This window comes from Oryzias latipes, chromosome 23, assembly GCF_002234675.1.
Source record: "Oryzias latipes chromosome 23, ASM223467v1".
Taxonomy (NCBI): Eukaryota; Metazoa; Chordata; class Actinopteri; order Beloniformes; family Adrianichthyidae; genus Oryzias; species Oryzias latipes.
Window position 1 is genome coordinate 1,536,106 of NC_019881.2, and position 15,289 is coordinate 1,551,394.

Genomic DNA, 15,289 nt, shown 5'->3' on the forward strand with positions numbered 1-15,289 from the left:
ACATTTCTTGGTAACGCAGCTAACGTAGCGGTGTCAGACCCTAACTACTATGTAGACGGTACCATGTAGAGCCTTGGATTTTAAAAGCAATTCAGACGCCACGCGCACTACTTTTTTTGTAAAAGAAGGAAATCTTCTTCCTCTTTCGGCTTCTCCCATCAGGTGTCGCCACAGCGAACAAGTCGCATGGTAAACTTGGCAATGTTTTACGCCGGATGCCCTTCCTGACGCAACCCTCTCAATCCAACCGGGCTTGGAACCGGCACGGAGGTGGAGAAGGGAATAGGGAGCAGCCCGGAGTCGAACCCTGGTTGCACGGACGGAAGGCGCCGCAAACCAGCACGAGCTAAACCGGCTCCCTAGTAAAAGAAGGAAATGACGTCATCGATTCCACTAAGTTCAAATCTAATTAATATTAGCATCTTGTGATGATTATTTATAATCCACTGTCTTCTGAAGATAAAAACATTGATGGTTTATTAAAAAAATACATTTTTCTGGTCAGAAAATGTTCCGATGCAATGCATTGTGGTCCATACTCTCAGATCTAGTTAGCATCGATGCACACTGGTTTTTCGCAGAGACTTCTGGGACATTTTGAGGGCTCTGGATTTTGGAATTGTAGATTCAGACGGCTCTAGAAAATGGAGAACGCTCTATAGAGTGAAGGAATTCAGACACAACCAGACTGTGTGTTATGCGTTACTAACAAGGTTGGAGTTAGCGTTGTCACAGCAACGTTTGTTTTAGTGGTACCTGTCTGTGTTTTTATGTGTTGAAAAAAAGGTTAGGAATTATAGGTATGCTAGTTGCGAAGATGCTAACACAGCTAACCCTTATGGCTAACGTGTTACTGTGACTGAACGCTTTCAAGTAGGTGTGGCTGACGGGTGGACTTATCTCAGACTTCTTTGTCCCTAATAGTTCGGTGAACCTAAACCCTTGTGCTATCTTAGATAACCCCCCCCCCCCTTCCATTGACGTGTTCTCCCTACCTTGACAAAGGTGGATAAAGGTGGAAAGATTTCCTGTAATCCATGGACACCAGTGAAGATCACAAATCATTGAAGAACAAAGGTTCAGAGCACTGTCTAGTGGGTCTAGATGACCCAACTCCCAATGGTAAAGTGCCTAGGATAGCACAAGGGTTACATATGACAAATGTTCATAGTTAGAACATTTATTGAAGGTGCGCCCTATAGTGCAGAAAATGCAAGAAGAACCAGTTTGAGAACACCGTAAATCAAAGAAAAACTTTAATAAGCTTAACTTGCATTCTTTGCAGCAAACTACAAATCATTTTCAGCTAATGAACTGGGTCAAGCAGCAGCCGTTATGAAACTCCACCAAACAACAATATGAGGATTTGTGCGCAAAAAGCGATATGAAGCTCATGTGCAACACATGCCTCTCTGCGTCACGTGTGTGAGCACAAACTCACACGCATGCAACTTTCAAAGGCTTCAGCAATGGTCAGAAGCCGAGCAAAAGCTTTAGACATGTCCTTTTGACGGCTGAATGGCGGCACAATCAATTTCCCACAAGAGACGGCTGAAATCTGTGTGTGATACGAGCGGGACACTGTGGAGGGGGAGGCGGCGCTGGGAAGAGCTTCTTTGTGCTCGCTAGACGTTATTGTGGGCATCTGATTCTGCTTTTGTGAAGTAACTCATTGGAGAGGTCAGGAAGAGCGCTATGGATTAGACCATGACCTATGGATTAGTGCAGGCCTGGCCCCTGTGCAGGTTCGTCTTATGGAGAAAAAAGCACGTCTTTGCAAAATGCTCAATCCAAAAACACCAAAAAACTTTATTAACAAGTTACAAGAACAGATTGCAGAGGCCTACAGACAAAACCATGTTTAGTAAATAAACGTGTAGTCTATCTGGAATTGATTGATTTTTAGAGTTAATCTAGTTGGGACTTCAAATCAAGAGCCGAGACTCACCCCTCCCTCACTTATCGCCGCAGTGTCAAAATATTTACACCAGACATCCCAAACTCAACCAAGATGGTTTGATCCCAACCATCTTGTTGCCGAGGAGCTCCACTCACTGGTGACTCAGTGCACGGTTGCTGCTCAGCTCTGATGCAAGCCTCAGTACTTCCTCATGGCGCCGATTCAAAGGCCTCACAAGCCGCAGAGAGCAGACGACTGCGGCTGCGCTCTTTTTCAGGCAGGCATGCCAGATTGCCCACCTTGCACTGTGTTTGTAAGGGTTTTACTACATAATAGGTTAAGTGCATGCACATGTGAACTAATGGCTAGTATAATGCAAGAATCACTTCCTGACCATAAATCTATGCACTTGGCTTTTTTTTTCCTATTGTGTTTTTTTATTTTAAAGACATCTTGGGTTTTAATGAGGCTGAGGAGATGGTGTTTACATTTCTAGCATTTATGAGGGTTTTTTTTCTCACAAAGTCTGTTAGGTGTACAGTTTCTATTGAAAAGCAGGTTTTTAGACCCCTCACTTTTTATTAGGCGCTTGTGAAAATAGCAAGAAACTTAAAGGACAAAACCATATTAAAGCTGCGAGCGGCGTTGAACAGCCCACAGGTGCTACCCGCCCCCGCTGGTCCTTTTTGACCCGCCTTCCCTGACTGAGCGGCTGCTACACGCCCCTCACCCCCCCCCCCCCCCCCCCCCTCCTTTTGCCCCTTCCACCCTGGTCAGAGTTGCACAGGATAAATTCATTAAAAAAACACTTTTTTCAAAATGCCAGCGTCTCTGCTGGTTTTGTCTTCATAACAACCATTTTATTTTTGGGTCACCTGGAGGTGACGAACAGGTGTTTTGTTTTGTTTTTATTTAAGATGGCGGCCCCTTCCCGGGTTTAACAAAACTTCGATTGTGGTTGTGGTTGTAGGTCTTATGTCAATCCCATAATATTTTAATACTTCCAAAGGATTTGTCAACGTGTGTTTTTGGATTTTGTTAATGGATCCTGTGTTTTTTTGTCTTTTTTAGCTTCATGAGACATTTTAGTCTCATTGTGTTTTGACAGTTTCTCCCACTGTGATGTCATCTTTTTCCTCTCTGTATTTATTTATTTTTATATATATGTCAGGAGGGGGGGGCACTATACCTAAAAACTTTTCTCCTCTGGTACTAGGTGCCAACAAATTTTGCTGTTTTTCAGTTTCACTAAAATAAACAGTAGATTCACTTCTACAAAGAAATCACAGACTTGCTGTCAAGTTCTTTCCTTTCTCCAGCTCCAGCCCAACTTGAAAGGCCTGGTTTTAGTTAGGCTGATGACCTTTAGAAAATATGCAATGTTAACATAACAGCTTTAAGATGATTTTATACAGGATGTATTCAAGATCAATCCACATAGAAAGTCTATTTTACATGGACTGTACTGTTCGGAGGTCCTATAGTGGAGTCTTGGACTGACACTGAGAACTTGTCTGGCAAAAGGCAAAGGTGTGAGCACTTCTTATCATGAAATTTGGTTTTTTGGACTTTGTTTGGATGGGTGGCAACTCACTACCACTCCTTTGTTTTTTTTTTTTTTTTTTTTTTTTTTTAACTTGTCCTGTCCAACAGCTAGGCAAACAGATGAGAGCTGAGGGCCTCTTGTGTTGGACATATTTTATTCTAACAAGAGGGGTTATTCATCTTCAGACAAACCAAAGGTATGTCTGAATAAACCCCTTTTGTAATTGAGGCCAAACTTTATTAATTTCAATCATGTTTGAAAATCTTTGGTGTTGGACCGGACGGAAAAGGAAAGAGGGGAACAAGAGAGAGGGACGTTAGAGAGAGGGGGGGGTAGGAGGGTGATAATAGGAGGGGAAGGGGGGTAAGACCATGAAGCAGCATAGAGCAGGCAGGTTTACTGGTTGTTTATCGTTACGGTACGGTTCAAATGTAGTACAAAAAGGGCGGGGCCTGTTCACACACACTCAAATATTATCAACACACCTGCTAGCCGCAGAAATGTCCACATGTCAACATGCACACAAAACAGATAGTGTTCACGAACGCATACTTATGCCTTTAAACCAACTAGTGTGAAATCTTTCATTCATTCAATCATGCAAACTATTAGTGCAAAGGTGAGCTAACACCTGTGCTCAGGTGAGTGTTTATGTTCTTCTAAAATGGATGGTGGAATGTGAAAAGAAGGAGGAGGAGCGCCCAGCCACCCCCACACCCATACCCCCGCCGCAGCAGCAGCGGCAGCCGGAATTCCCCCAGCGCCACACGGGAACAGGCAGGGAACAACCGCCCCCCGGGCGACCAAGACCGCCACCCAGGCCAGGGCCAGCAGGACCGCCGCGAGGCCCCCAGAGCCAGAGAGCAGGGAGGCGCAGAGGGAAAGAGAGCGCCGCCCCAGCCCAGCCAGGAAAGCAGCCCCCCGCCGCGCCGGAAGAGCCCAACGCAGGGCCCCACCGGAGAGGGACGCCCACAGCCCCAGACGAGCACCCCACCACCACCCAGGAGTTCCGGGCATCCCCCCGCCCCGACCCCAGGTACGAGCCAGGACCCCCCAAGGGAGACCCGCTCCGCACTCCAGGCAGCCACCCACCCGGCCCACGGTTGGTCCAGGTAGGAGCAAGGCAGGGGCCCGCCGCCCCCGCCCAGGAGGGGGGAACCCCGGGGAAAAAAGGGCGGCCCATAAGGGATGTTATAAATATGGCCCGACCAGGCTCGGCCATGTTGGAAGTTTGGCGGGGCCCAGCGCCCAGGGGCAAGGACCAGGACCCACCCCCCAGGGACACGAACACCCCCGGCTCAGGTGTAATATGAACCCCCCCACCGTGCGGAGAGAGCACCGCCGGGCCCAGGGAGCCGGCACCCAAGGGACACGGCCGCCATCGCCAAGGGGCCCGCACCCCCCACCAGGGACGGGGTAGGGGACAGATGGACCCAGGTCTCACCTTCCTTGTAAAATGTGTGTGCGTGTATGGGTGTTTGAGAGGGTGTTTGTGTGCATGTGTGTGTGTTTATGTTTGAATGTATATATTGAAGGGGGAGGGGTGTGTGTACTAAGGGGGGTGCAGTTAAAATTGGCGAGTAGGGCACTAAGGGGACATCTCCTGATTACTCACAGTGATGTCCCCTCACCCTCCACACCAAGGGGCCCTAAATGTCTAAGGTGCGGTTAAAATTGGCGGGTAGGGTGCCAGGAGGACACTACCACTCCTTTTTGAATGCAGAAACAATGGATTGACTGTTTTCCAACCACTACAGCTAATGAAGCTCCATGAAGCTTTTTTCATTTGATGAACCAATCTGAGAAAGAGCTTCAAAAGCATCCAAGTCTTCATCCAGCCAACACTAGTGAGAGCTTTCATCTTTTTCATGTTAAATGTGTTTTAAAAACATTTAAATTAGTAGGAATAAGTAGAAATAAGACTGGATTTAGGGGAAAAACAAACTGGAAGCAGCTGAAATGGTTGAACACTGTCACGCTCCTGTCCGGAGTGAGACCGACAGGTCCAAGGCAAGACCAATAAAAACCACTCCACAAGGTTTTTGTGAATGCTGAAAATGGCTGTTATTTTTATTTTACAGTAGGTAACCAGCAGCAATGTCCATACATGCTCTGAAACCAAAACTCCTCTCTCTCATGAACCAAAATTCACACTTTTATAAGACATGGCCCCTCCCCTGGGCCAGGTGGTTTCAGTTGAGGTTAATTGCTGATTTTTGGTCAGGCCCTACAAAAGCCTACCAAACCCAGAGATCGGGTCCTTTGACCCAGGAAGTGAAACTGAAAAAGGTAAGACACAAGTCAGCAAGACATACAAAAATACATAAACATAATACACCCAAAATAATAAAGGAATAAAAGGAGTTAACAGTGTGTATATCAGTGTGTGTTGCTATCAGGAACTTTCTAAGATGTTTTAAATGGTTGAATGTGTGCACCCACCCAACCAGCATTAGCTTAGTCCCTGAGTATACGATGTGTCTGTATGTTTGAGTTCCTGTGTGGAGTTTCAGTCAGGGGAAACTGCCACAAACACTGAAACCAGCTGTTAAAAAACAAGAACAGCGGCGGAAACAACCAAAACAAGTCAATCCAACAATTACAATTTCATCTGTATCTTAATGTAAACACAACTAATGACAGATTCCCCATTTCACTGCACAAAAACCTTCCATATATATTTATTCTGTCAGCTTGGGGATTTCAATTTAATGTATGGTCTGTCACCAGAGTCCACATCCTAAAAATTGTGCTTTCCTCCTGATTGCCACAGGTCCTTATTAGAAGGATCTGCTTTACTGTTTAATTGAGGGTCTATTGTATTTTTTGGACCATACGTCTATTCATACACGATGTCCATTGGGAGAAACAACAGTCCTTGAGGCTCCTGAGTACAGCAACCAGAATGCTCCAACAAGCTTTGTAGTTTACCAAAGTTGTACTAAAGCGTTTGGACGGATTGTTGAGCCCAGTGTACCACAGTTTCAGGTTAGTAAGCACAACCAGAATTTAGACATTGGATGACATGGCCCAGTTGGGATTTTTGAGAAAATAAAAGAATTTTAGGCTTACAGTCCAAAGAATATGATGGTCACAACCAACCATTTGTTCAACCCATCCCTTTCTGCACTACCATGTACTCCAGTGTAGTGGGTGCTACTGTTTCCTTCATCTATCAGCAGTGTAATGGCTTTCGTCCATCACCAACGTGCCATCTGAGTTCAGTCCTCAACAACAGCTAAAGACCAGATGAACCCTAATGTCGTCATGTTCTGAGGTATTTTCGTCGTTCAAATGGTCTCACACTCTGATTGTGTTTACACAAGACTGAAGTCATAGTATTCTATCGGACATTTGGCGTCATAAGATACTCTGTAATGCTTTGCCCTAAAGGCACAACCGGGTCATTCTTGAGTCCAAAGCAACGTTATGGCACACCTCTAAAAGCAGGTGACCAAACAAACCAGGCTGTCCGGTCTAATGTACTCTGGCACTAAACAAATGCCATGCTCCAGCGCAAAGCGTTTGAGGGATTTAAACAAATGCTGGACCAACAAACAAGGTTATGGAGAGATGGAACCACACACTTTCTCATGTTCAGCTTTTACCACAGAGGATGACAGATGGAGGACGGTTGGTAAAACACTTTGAGCTGTCTTGGATTTGACAGGGTGAGTAAAACACAGAGAGCACAGATCACTCCTCATGTCCACACAAACACACACACTAACCGATGTCTCTATTCATTTAAACTGTCACACTAACACACCCCCAAGAGATCTCACTTCCTCTGTCAGCCCGATAAATTACAGCTCTCCATCTCCCTGCCCGTGTCTGTTTTCTCTTCTCGTCGCTCTCACCTCCGTCTCAGAGAAGCAGTAAGATTCAGACTGCCATTCGGTGGCTACTGTGCGAGGACGCCAAACATACCAGATGTGTTGCTTAATGTCTTAATGTGATTGCTTGTTCCAACTTCATTAGGGAGAGAAATATCATTAACAAACTGCTGGGCAGGTCAGTGTCCTGGTCTGCTCTGCGAGGACAAACCCAGTCTGTGTTAAGGTTCTATGAATGCTGTTTGTGGACCAACCAGACCCGTACCACATGACACAGCAAATAAATCATTCACATTTTAGGATTTCCGTCACTTTGTAGTTTTCCCAGAATAAAGCTATTAGTTTGAAAAGATGCTTATATCCAATGTATAGCTGTTAGTAAGACGTTTTTACTTTACAGACAAGCAACAGTTAAATTGAGGGATGCCGTTTCCTACTTTTTACAGGATGTTGCAGTACCGACTGAGAAAGGGCATCTTGGTGACCACAGGCAATAACTGGAGAGCAGAGAAGCAAGAGGGATTAGCAAGTGTTACATTTATCCTCAAGGAAAATGGGCTGAGTAACACCAAGTTTTACCATTTTGATGCATAGAGGGGCTTTGCTCTTACAGTTGCGTTCCTAACACCTTGTCCTTTTGCACCCAGTAGTTGGTAACCATTGCCAGTGTTGTCCTCAACCAATAGGAGAACTCCCCCATTTTCTCCTGCATCTTTACCTGCTCTCGGGGTGACCCCAGAAGAGGTGTGTGCGCCTTCATCCATCGTTTTTGTCTTTGTAAAGGCTGTTAAGCCTCGATTCCACTGAGCGGAAGGATACAGAATTTTGAGCGGAAAATGGATTCGAACAGTTTTGGTGGAGCTACTGTCTTCAGCCAATGAAGCCCGTCGACTGGCGGAAAGTCACCGAAACAAATTCCTACTCTGTGTAGCTACACAGAATATGGCAATAAAAAAAAAAAACCTCTTGAAAAAAATAAAAAATAAAAACTCTTGAAAGCGCCAAACCAGCGCCAATGTTTCCAAACATTCAATTTTTTTCAATTTGATCTACCTGTATCAGGAAAAGACGCCTGCAAGGTCTGATCAGGAATGGAACTACAAATGTTCCTCGCCATTCTAGGCGACAGTGTGACTCCGAATAAGCTGAATCGATCATGTAGTCACACTACCATGACGCAAAGCTATGCAATCCGTCTACACCCCCCCATCCGCCTTGATGGTCGAACTTTAAGTCAAAACGCTCACCTGATTTACCTGAATCGATTTGGATTTGGTTAAAAATTGCATTATCAGAATTCAGAAACCACAGAGAACGCCTTTATAACAGATCAATTTTCAATTACAATTGATCAGATGATCAATGTTATCAATTCTGGTCATTAAAATGACAGTTTTTGGCATCAATATCACCAGCGGAGACTCAACCAGGGCTTCCTCACAAGCAGTTTTTTTTTTAAAAATGGTGTTCAAGTCTTTAGAAAACACAAACCTTCACATAAACACAAGGTGGCGAGACGATTGCAGAAGCTGAGCGTGCCTTTTTCCTCCTGCATGCACAGAAGTGCCAGCACCGCCTAATCATTGTCATTACAGCTGTTTGAGAAACTGTTTCCAAACAGGCAATCAAAGCCTGTCTCAATAATTAGTGACGGGAAAGACGTCTTTGTGAGCAAATGGCTCCTCTTCCTCCTCCCATCGCCACCAATCGGAGAACACAAAATCTAATCTGTCTCATTTGAGGCACAAGAAAGGAAATCTGTATGTTTGGATACTCCGAGTATGTGTGCAGTCGTGCACAGGTTCAGCTTATTGTGCTGCAGAGACAGCTTGACTGAAAACAAACTGACAAAAAACATTTGAAGCAGAAAACACACTCACACGCACACACACACACACACACACACACAACAACCTGTCAAGAGCGAAATGCCTCTAATTTTTCTGTCATCTGCCAGCCGTTTAACAAGACAAGAGCGCTCTGCCCCCACACTCCTCCTCTGAGCCACATGAGACGGAGAGAGGAAGAGGAGGGAAGAAAACGCAAGGAGGGAAAGTATCTGATATGTCTTTTTCCCGTCTGAAATCATTCAACTCACTTAACCTTCCTTCCACTGCAGGTTGTGATCTTTCTGTCTTTGCCCCCCCCACCGCCTCCTCTCACTTACATCAGACAGTGGAAGAACAAAGTGTGTATTTAGAAGTGTCCAGGGAGGCAGGGTAATAACCACTTAGCAACTATAGCCCCGTCCCTCTCAGACCAAACCCCCTGCTCTCTGCCTTTCTCGGAGGGGAAGCCATGTTTATAGTAAAGCTTCTGTTCACCTCTCTGTGGCGCATCACGCCGCTGTCGTCTCCTGTGAGAGCGCCGTGCACACGCCGTCATGCTAATAGGGGATATTTACACTCAACACCAACGCTAATGTGTTTTTAGCTTTTGTGTTTGTGCCTAAAATCCCACTCCAATCATCTTTTGATCTATTCTCAATTAGATTTATTTGTTTTATTTTATTTTTTGTTTTTGCAGTTTTTAGCCAAAATCCAAAAAACCTGTTTCATTTTTTAGGACATAGTTTCTGCAGAGCGGCAGGAGTTCACTAGAAATTGTGGGCGGGACCGTTGGCAACCTTTCGTTAACAGAAAAAAATAGTGGAAAAAATCTGCTTGAACATTTTCTCTCTACAGCCTCAGCGATCCATCATCCGGTCTATGATCTTAAAATGTTATTTAGAAGGAGGTCATTAATTGTCATCCAGGTCTCGATGTCTCTGATGCAGGCGTTCAGTTTGTCTACATTGTCATTCTGGTCAGGTTTAACAGATAAATACAGCTGCATATCATCTGCATAACAGTGAAAATTAATGCTGTGTTTCCTGATTATGTTTCCTAGGGGTAGCATATAAAGCGTAAACAGGATGGGTCCTAAAACTGAACCCTGTGGGACTCCATAGTTAACTGGAGTGCACTGAGAGGAATGGCCATTTACATTAACAAACTGATACCTATCGGATAAAAAGAATCCAAACCCCGGAGGGCAGATCCTCTGATACCTGCTCCAATCTTCTTCTTCTTTCTCTTTCGGCTTTTCCCATCAGGGGTCGCCACAGCGAATCATCCTTTTCCACCTCACTCTATCATGGACATCTTCTACCCTAACATTAGCCAACTTCATGTCCTCTGTTAAGACATCCATGTATCTCCTCTTTGGCCGTCCTCTTGCCCTCCTGCCAGGCAGCTCCATCTCCAACATCCTTCTACCAATAAATCCACTGTCCCTCCTCTGAACATGTCCAAACCATCTCAGTCTGGCTTCTCTGACTTTGTCGCTAACACAGGCAACATGAGCCGTCCCTCTGATGTACTCGTTCCTTATCCTGTCTAACCTGGTCACTCCTAAGGAGAACCTCAACATCTTCATCTCCGCTACCTCCATCTCAGCCTCTTGTCTCTGTCTCACTGCTACCGTCTCTAACCCATAGAGCAGAGCTGGTCTCACCACTGTCTTGTACACCTTTCCTTTGAGTCTTGCTGGCACTCTTCTGTCACACAACACTCCTGACACTTTCCTCCAACCGCTCCAACCTGCCTGCACTCGCCTCTTCACCTCTTTTCCACAATCCCCATCACACTGAACTGTTGACCCCAAGTACTTAAACTCCTGCACCTTCTTCACCTCAGCCCCCTGTAGCCTAATGCTTCCACCTTGATCCCTCTCGTTCAGACACATGTATTCTGTCTTACTACGACTGACCTTCATACCTCTTCTTTCCAGAGCAAACCTCCACCTCTCTAGCTGTTCCTCCACCTGCTCTCTACTCTCACTGCAAATTACAATGTCATCCGCAAACATCATTGTCCAGGGAGATTCCTGTCTTACCTCGTCTGTCAGCCTGTCCATCAGCATAGCAAACAAAAAAGGACTCAAAGCTGATCCTTGGTGTAGTCCCACCTCCACCTTGAACTCCTCTGTCTGACCTACAGCACATCTCACCACCGTCATACTTCTCTCATACATGTCCTGAACTACTCTGGCATACTTCTCTGCCACTCCAGACGACCTCATACAGTACCACAGCTCCTCCCTCGGCACCTTGTCATACGCCTTCTCTAAATCTACGAACACACAATGCAGCTCCTTCTGACCTTCTCTGTACTTTTCCATCAACATTCTCAAAGCAAAAATGGCATCAGTGGTGCTCTTACGGGGCATGAAACCATACTGCTGCTCACAAATCTCCACCTTCTTCCTAAGCCTGGCTTCCACTACTCTTTCCCACAGCTTCATTGTGTGGCACATCAACTTTATTCCTCTATAGTTGCTGCAGTTCTGCGTGTCACCCTTGTTCTTAAAGATTGGGACCAGAACGCTTCTCCTCCATTCCTCAGGCATCTTCTCACTCTCTAAAATCCTATTGAACAACCTTGTTAGAAATTCCACTGCTGTCTCTCCTAGGCACTTCCATACCTCCACAGGTACGTCATCAGGACCAACGGCCTTTCCGCTCTTCATCCTTTTCAGAGCCTTCCTAACCTCATCCTTTCCAATCTCTGCTACTTCCTGCTCCACAACAACCACATCTTCCTCCCTTCTTTCCCTGTCATTTTCCTCGTTCATCAGCTCCTCAAAATACTCCTTCCATCTTTTCTGTACACTCTCTTGGGTTGTTAGCACCTTTCCATCTCTGTCCTTAATCACCCTTATCTGTTGCACGTCCTTCCCATCTCTGTCTCTCTGTCTGGCTAGCCTGTACAAGTCCTTCTCTCCTTCCTTTGTGTCTAACCTGTCATATAGCTCTTCGTAAGCTTTCTGTTTGGCCTTTGCCACCTCTCTCTTCACTTTACGCTGCGCTTCCTTGTACTCCTGTCTACCTTCCTCAGTCCTTTCTACATCCCACTTCCTTTTAGCCAACCTCTTCCTCTGGACGCATTCCTGTACTTCCTCATTCCACCACCAAGTCTCTTTACCGTCTTTCCTCTTTCCAGATGACACACCTAGCACCTTCCTACCTGTTTCCTGATAAACCTGCTCCAATCTATGGAGTAAAATACCATGGTCGATAGTGTCAAAGGCTGCACTGAGGTCCAACAGGACCAGAATAGAAAGTAGTCCCTTTTCTGAGGCCAATAACAAGTCATTAGAGACTCTAGAGCAGTTTCTGTACTGTGGTGAGGTCTAAACCCCGACTGAAAGTCTTCACAGTGGCTGTTGTCCTGTAGGTGGCGGAGAACACACTAGGTCTTTCAAGCTAACACTAATATGTTTTTAGCTTTGTTTGAATTTGTACACAGAAGTATGAATTGAAGTGTTTGTGCTGAAAAAGAACACATGCTTTGCCTAGCTTATTAGCATTTAGCATTTAGGAAACAGCTAATTATGCCAGATTTTTTTTTTAATTTTCACACCTTTATCTTGTTTTCTTCAGCTGCTTGCTTTGGGGCAGTATTGTCAATAAACAAATAATGACAAAGAAGAAAAAATGCACACCAAAGAATATAAGCCAGCTAGCAACTGACACCAATTTTCCCTCTTTTTGGGAGGACTTCTGCCTAATTTAAGTCTTAGTTATAACTGCCCTAATGGGTGATATGGGCTGTCTGAGGGTGAAATATGTGCAACTTTGTACGGATGCTCTGCAGAAGATTTCAGGAGCACAGAGGACTCTGTGAGGCCGTAAGGAGAAACTGTTCAAGCATGTCTTTTATGTAAACATGTATATACTGTATTTATCACTTTGCTATTTTTAAGACCGTTTTATATTTTCTTTACAATTAAAGTTGTGATTTTTCCGAGTGCCATTTGTAGAAGTGATCCCCTCCCCAGAAAAGAAAGGAGTGTCTGGGATGTGAGCTGTTGTCATCATGAGAGACAGAACTTCCTGTGACTACAGCAGAAAATAATGAACTGCTATCCTTGTGACCTGTAGGTTTTTCACTCCCCACGTATTTAGGCCGACCCGATTCTGAATAAAGGTGTGAGGAGGGGGCGGACACCCTCAGAGCTGTTTGTCTGTTTCCAGCTCTCCTCGTTCTCGGCTCTTGGTGTCTGTTGTTTAATACTGTCTTGTGTTTTCAGAAATGACTTTGACAACAAGCATGTTGCAAACGACAGGTCGTCCTCAACATTTACACACTAGCAAGGAAGTAAGGGTGAGGTAGGTGAGGCACAGGCGTGTCGCACCATTTTTTGTATTTATTTAACCCTCCAGATCCTACAGACTTTGCAAGGAGCCTGTTAAAGCCTTTCATGTGATTATTGATGTGATTAGTGTGCACTTCTTGCACTGTTAGAAATGAGAAAGTGTCATTTGTAAGGACATCCAACAGGCATTTGTGTATCTCCTGCACACTCTGCATGCAGCATTTGCTTGTGGTGCTCTTCACTCTAAGCTAGAGTGCGACCTTAGGGCACGGCACAACAGCATCACTCAAGGTTGTCCTCAAGGCAACTGCAAGACACCCTATACACTGCTTTGAGGATGCAGCCACTCCTGTTTATGACCCTCTGCGGTCCGGACCACCCAAACACCTGCAGCAGCCTTACGGGCCAACTCCCCAGACGGATGCATGTGACTATAGCTTCACTTCACATCTGAGGTAAAGATTTTTACTGTGGGCTTTATTTGTCCCACAAAATGTCCTTCATTTATGCCTGGGTACGTCAAAAAAATGATTGTACTATTGTGGTTCATGCGGTATCGTGAAGTATTTGTACGTATAGATGAAGTTACATCTACGAATGACGTATGGGTGATGCTGCCATACGGCGCCCTTTAGGTCACACTCAAGTCATTCCTGAGGAGCGAGTACTGATGTGCTCACAGGCTGCACACACACAGTGTTCAGGTGATTGGCAGGTGCCTGTGGGACGCTGTGGGATGTCCACACACACTCTAATTGTCTCATTTAATCATTTCTAACAGTCAGAAATGCATTTCTCCCTTAACCAGCGGTAACATGCTCTTTGCACAGTGCACAGGGTTTGGGTGGGTTAAGATAATGAACAATCTGGACAACACGCCTGCTTCTCTTCTACTTCGCCCACAGCAGTGGGAAAAAGATAGGACACACCTCAGACGGGTCACTATCGACTGAGCCCGCTGGGTGGCAGCAGAGCGGGCTCAGTCACTAGTGACCCGTCCAGGGTGTTACTTTTTTGTCTAGGCGAAGTACAACTCAGTGTAGCGAGCGAGCAGAGAACGAGGATCGAGTGAGCGTGCGCCGCTGTTTAGGGTCTGACTGACCAATGCTGGGCCGCGGGCGGGCGGGCACCGTCATAGCGGGCGCAAACGCTTCAGCTACAAGCACTTATGATGTTTATCTTATTTTAATCAAGACAACAATAAAAGATCCCCCAGTTTTTTCTTTCTCCCCTCTCAGATTAACGCTCAAACCGGACCACAGATAGACGGCTGTAACGTTTAGAACGGCCGTAACCCGGGTATAGCTCCGGCCGCAGGAGTGACGTACGATCCACCGGAGACACTCTGAAGGAGCTGGTGAACCCACGGCAGCAGTTAGAGCTCTCCAAAACATGGCAACCCAAGCTACTCGCTCAAAGTCATCCACGTTTTTAAGCATGTAGGATGGAGCAACGGATAAAGTCCAGAAAAACGCCGGGGGTTTGTTCTGCGGCCGGGGCATCACGGCAGAAAATTTGACGTAAGTTAAAAGAGAGAATGCAGGATAAGGCTTCATTCTGTTTTCTCTCTGTAACCGAATCACACCAAAGTTCAGAAGTTGCAAGTAAAGCAAATCCTTTGCAAACAGCAGAGCCAAAGTAACTGCTAGTGTTTTTCCTCAACAATTTCATATCGTTACAGCCCAAAACCTCTAAATTCTGTCTGTATGAATGTGAAATAGCCCTGCATGATCAAGACTTTTTGAGTAAGAAAAAGTAAAGTGAGAGATGCAAGTCTATGTTTACAGAAAAACTCTTTGGCTATTACCAAAGAATCAATTTTCCCAAAATTAAAATATGTACCCTTCACACAAAGATGCATCATTAAAC